Source organism: Haliotis rubra, unplaced genomic scaffold, assembly GCF_003918875.1.
Source record: "Haliotis rubra isolate DU_JTF1 unplaced genomic scaffold, ASM391887v1 Scf274, whole genome shotgun sequence".
NCBI classification, from domain to species: Eukaryota; Metazoa; Mollusca; class Gastropoda; order Lepetellida; family Haliotidae; genus Haliotis; species Haliotis rubra.
In genome coordinates, this window is record NW_025766825.1 from 297,379 (window position 1) to 303,515 (window position 6,137).

Sequence of the window (6,137 nt, forward strand, 5' to 3'; positions counted from 1 at the left end):
ATATACAAGATCACGAATTCGAATGGCGCAAATCAAATTGCTTCATGTGCATTAAAGGGAGTGTAAGAGTGAGTGAGTGAGTCTGGTTTAACGCCGCTTTTAGCAATATTCCAGCAATATCACGGCGGGGGGGACACTAGAAATGAGCTTCACACATTGTACCCATGTGGGGAATCGAACACGTGTCTTCGGCGTGACGAGTGAGCGCTTTAACCACTAGGCTACCCCACCGCCCCGGGAGTGTAAGAAATATAAGTATGTCAATATTATGTCTTCACCAGTATTATCCACTTTACGCGCTCGCGCACGCCCAGCGCACACACGCGCATGTAAGCACATATATGCATGCACACAAGTCCACGAACAAGAAACATTGCCTGTAGTAGTTCCGTGCTAACTCAACCTTCCATTCATATATCCCCTGAGGGGGGGTTTAAGTTAATTCATATCCCCAGAAACTATTATTTTTGTTTGTGTTGTTTAACGACACACTGGATATATACAATGTTTTTACGGAGGATTGACGTGCCATTGCGTGTGTTTGTGTGGGACTTCGGTTGGGCGGTTGCACCCGAGCACCTGGTGCATTTGTCATCCGTGTTTGTTGTGTTTACCAATTGTTATGTAGTTTTAACAATTGCTTATTGTTTCACACATCAAAATCCAACTACATATATGACAGTAATCAATTTTGCCCACACAATCCAATCATCTACATAGCTTGGAAAATATTTGTTTAAGATTGGATACATAAACTCGCCTGTTTGTACAATTTGTGATAAGTTCATAGCCGATATTTGTCAAACTGGATACATAAAAAGGCGGAAATCAATATACAGTTTACTAAAGAAACCATTCTAATGGGCTTTAAGTCTAAACGAAATGACCCTTTAAACGTAATCTGTCTTGTAATGAAAAACACAATTTTCAAAGTCTGTCTTAAAAGAGGAAAACTTTTCTTTGCTTCGATCCAGAGGGAGTTAACAAATTACTATAATATAGCTAAGGCCATAGCTTACTCCAATGGTGACTACAACAAATTTGTCAAATTTTGGTCTAGCTACCATGAGATGCTTGTTTGAACCTTTCTCTTCAATTACCACTTTCAGTGAAACTTTGTATATTGATGTATGACACTATATGAACCTTCAGTGAAACTGTATATGTTGAATGACATTATGTTGCTGTACAACAAAAACAAGTGGAATAATAATAATATAATATGTGTGTGTGTGTGTGTGTGTGTGTGTGTGTGTGTGTGTGTGTGTGTGTGTGTGTGTGTGTGTGTGTGTGTGTGTGTGTGTGTGTGTGTGTGTGTGTGTCCCCCTAGAGTATATGTGATCTTTAACCGACAGCATGTCATCGTAGTCCAGTTTGGGTGAGTACGCGAGTGAGTGAGTGAGGTGTTATGCTGCCTTTAGCAATACTTCAGCAATATCAGGGCGGGGGACACGAGAAATGGGCTTCACACATTGTACGTATGTAGCGGATGGACGCCGTGTCTTCACGTGACGAAGAACTATTAGGTTACCCCGCCGTCCAGTGGCGGTACCAGAAGGGGTGCTGTAATGTAGATATTACACAGTAACTCCAAGAAGAAATACACACCAACACAAGAAGACAACCTGTCTTGGTTATCCACCGACAGACTCCCACAGCCTTCAAAGTAAAATGGCGGTGACTATTATATAAATGATCAGTGACAGTGTATATATATACTTTTATATAAGTTCAACTTTAGGATCTTGATAACCTTGACTTTCTTCACATTTTAAATTAGTCTGTTCTATATTCTACATTATACAACAGCTATATAGTTATTAAAGCAGGTCGTCTCGGTGGTGTACTTAATCCCCATCCATAAACATGATATATCCCGTGAATCACGAGGATGACAAGGACTGACTGAGTTTGGTTTTACGCCGCTTTTAGCAATATTCCAGCAGTATCACGGCGGGGGACACCACAAATGGGTTTCACACATTGTACCCATGTGGGGATTCGAACCGGGTCTTCGGTGTGACGAGCCAACGCTTTAACCACTAGGCTACCCCACCGCCACAGGATGACAAGGATATTGACAAGCTAAAGTCTAATAAGGAGTAATAAGACAGTAGGCTACCCCACCGCCCCTGTTACTTAAGAACCGTCTAAAGGTTTTGTTTGTTTTGTTTGTCGTCGCACCCAGCAATATTCCAGCTATGTGGTGGCGTTCTGTAAATAATGTGAACATCATGTCATTGATCTGATGACATGAATTGTGTCAACCAAGTCAGCGAATCTGACCATCCGATCGTGTTAGTCGCCTCTTGCGTGAGTGAGTGAGTTTTGTGTGTGTTGTGTGTGCAGCTACTCGTTGACTTCAACGTATACTATGTATAGGTCATATCCTGTCTTAAATTATTGGTGTCGTGGTTACAGTGTAGTGGTTAGAGCGGAAGGTCGCGGGTTCGATCCCCGACCGCGTCATGCCAAAAGACGTTAAAATATGGTACTTGTTGGTCCCTGCCTGGCGCTCGGCATTAATGGGTACAACAAGGACTGGTCAGCTCGGAGTCAGTATAATGTGTCTGAGTGGGGTATTCATGCTTCACTGCGGCATGGCATCTCAGTGAGCTAGCACTATAAAACCAGCTTCAGTCTGGGCTAGTAAAAGCAGCCGCACCTACACATACACACGCATGCACGTGGTCATATGAGCGAAATATTCTCAAGCACGATGCTAAACCCAATTTCAACTCACCTTAAATTATTGTACCCGTGAAGGTTTGGGTTAGAATATTGATCTTCAGTAACCCATGCTTGTCGTAGGAGGCGACTAACGGGTTCGGGTGGTCAGGCTCGCTGACTTGGTTGACACATGTCATCGGTTCCCAATTGCGCAGATCGATGCTCATGCTGTTGGTCACTGGATTGTCTGGTCCAGACTCGATTATTTACAGACCACCGCCATATGGCTGGAATATTGCCGAGTGCGGCGTAAAACTAAACTCACTCACTTGAATTATTGCACGCTCACTCACACCGCCTGCACCACGTGAACTGATCACTGATACCAATCATGTACACTCTTCCGGTATCGTCTTTATGTTTCGTGTTTCTGGGAATAATCGTGTTTAACTATACTCATGCCAATAATGGTTGCCTCCCTGGCATGTAAACTGTTGCATAGCAATTGTATAGCAATGCTGATCTTCATCTTAGTAGAAACATGCTGCTGAGGTGAAAGGGTGGGGGGTGGGGTTGGGTGAGGTGAGGTGAGGTGAGGTAGAGTGAGGTGCCGGAGTGGCCTCGTCAGGTGGTGGTGTCGTGTGGTGATGATTGGTGGAGTGAGGTTCCGGAGTGGCCTCGTCAGGTGAGGTGAGGTTGCACGTTTGCCTAGTCTGGTGATCTGTGAGGTGAGGTGAAGTGCGATGAGGTGAGGTTGCAAGTTTGCCTCTGTGACATGAGTTTAATTGTTTTGCTGATTTGTTAGTCCTTTAATGTCACACTCAGCAATGGCGGCGCTCTGTAAATAATCGGGTGTGGACCAGACTATATCTCGCCTCTTACGACAAGCATGGGTTGCCGAAGACCAATTCTATCCCGGATCTGTAAATCTTAACTCATGTTATCCCAATTAATCAATGCACATGGTGTTGATCACCGGATTGTCTGGTCCAGACTCAGTTATTTACAGAACGCCACCACATAGCAGGAATATTGCCTAATACGGCGTTAAACAACGAATTTCATAGATCGATCCTCATAATTTCAGTCACTGGATAGTCTGGTCCAGACTTGAATATTTACAGACCGCCGCCATATAGCTGGCATATTGCTGAGTGCGGCGTAAAACTAAACTCACTCACTCACTCATTGTGATTCAATAGGTTGACACGTCTTTACCATATCGTATTCTGTTACATTGATGAAACATGTTCAAGTTGTTGATCACTGGATTGTCTGCAGACTCGATTATTTACAGACCGCCGCCATATAGCTAGCATATTGCTGAGTGCGGCGTAAAACTAAACTCACTCACTCACTCATTGTGATTCAATAGGTTGACACGTCTTTACCATATCGTATTCTGTTACATTGATGAAACATGTTCATGTTGTTGATCACTGGATTGTCTGCAAACTCGATTATTTACAGACTGCCGCCATATAGCTGGCATATTGCTGAGTGCTGCGTAAAACTAAACTCACTCACTCACTCATCGTGATTCAATAGGTTGACACGTCTTTACCATATCGTATTCTGTTACATTGATGAAACATGTTCATGTTGTTGATCACTGGATTGTCTGGTCCAGACTCGATTATTTACAGACCGCCGCCATATAGCTGGAATATTGCTGAGTGCGGCGTAAAACTAAACTCACTCACTCACTCATTGTGATTCAATAGGTTGACACGTCTTTACCATATCGTATTCTGTTACATTGATGAAACATGTTCATGTTGTTGATCACTGGATTGTCTGCAGACTCGATTATTTACAGATTGCCGCCATATAGCTTGCATATTGCTGAGTGCGGCGTAAAACTAAACTCACTCACTCACTCATTGTGATTCAATAGGTTGACACGTCTTTACCATATCGTATTCTGTTACATTGATGAAACATGTTCATATTGTTGATCACTGGATTGTCTGGTCCAGACTCGATTATTTACAGACCGCCGCCATACAGCAGGAATATTGCTGAGTGCGGCGTCAAACTTAACTCACTCACTCACTCATTGTGATTCAATAGGTTGACACGTCTTTACCATATCGTATTCTGTTACATTGATGAAACATGTTCATGTTGTTGATCACTGGATTGTCTGGTCCAGACTCGATTATTTACAGACCGCCGCCATATAGCTGGAATATTGCTGAGTGCGGCGTCAAACTAAACTCACTCACTCACTCACTCATTGTGATTCAATAGGTTGACACGTCTTTACCATATCGTATTCTGTTACATTGATGAAACATGTTCATGTTGTTGATCACTGGATTGTCTGGTCCAGACTCGATTATTTACAGACCGCCGCCATATAGCTGGAATATTGCTGAGTGCGGCGTAAAACTAAACTCACTCACTCACTCATTGTGATTCAATAGGTTGACACGTCTTTACCATATCGTATTCTGTTACATTGATGAAACATGTTCATGTTGTTGATCACTGGATTGTCTGCAGACTCGATTATTTACAGACCGCCGCCATATAGCTGGAATATTGCTGAGTGCGGCGTAAAACTAAACTCACTCACTCACTCATTGTGATTCAATAGGTTGACACGTCTTTACCATATCGTATTCTGTTACATTGATGAAACATGTTCATGTTGTTGATCACTGGATTGTCTGGTCCAGACTCGTCCAGACTCGATTATTTACAGACCGCCGCCATATAGCTGGAATATTGCTGAGTGCGGCGTCAAACTAAACTCACTCACTCACTCACTCATTGTGATTCAATAGGTTGACACGTCTTTACCATATCGTATTCTGTTACATTGATGAAACATGTTCATGTTGTTGATCACTGGATTGTCTGGTCCAGACTCGATTATTTACAGACCGCCGCCATATAGCTGGAATATTGCTGAGTGCGGCGTACCAAAACTAAACTCACTCACTCACTCATTGTGATTCAATAGGTTGACACGTCTTTACCATATCGTATTCTGTTACATTGATGAAACATGTTCATGTTGTTGATCACTGGATTGTCTGGTCCAGACTCGATTATTTACAGACCGCCGCCATATAGCTGGAATATTGCTGAGTGCGGCGTAAAACTAAACTCACTCACTCACTCATTTGTGATTCAATAGGTTGACACGTCTTTACCATATCGTATTCTGTTACATTGATGAAACATGTTCATGTTGTTGATCACTGGATTGTCTGGTCCAGACTCGATTATTTACAGACCGCCGCCATATAGCAGGAATATTGCTGAGTGCGGCGTAAAACTAAACTCACTCACTCACTCATTGTGATTCAATAGGTTGACACGTCTTTACCATATCGTATTCTGTTACATTGATGAAACATGTTCATGTTGTTGATCACTGGATTGTCTGGTACCAGACTCGATTATTTACAGACCGCCGCCATATAGCTGGAATATTGCTGAGTGCGGCGTAAAAC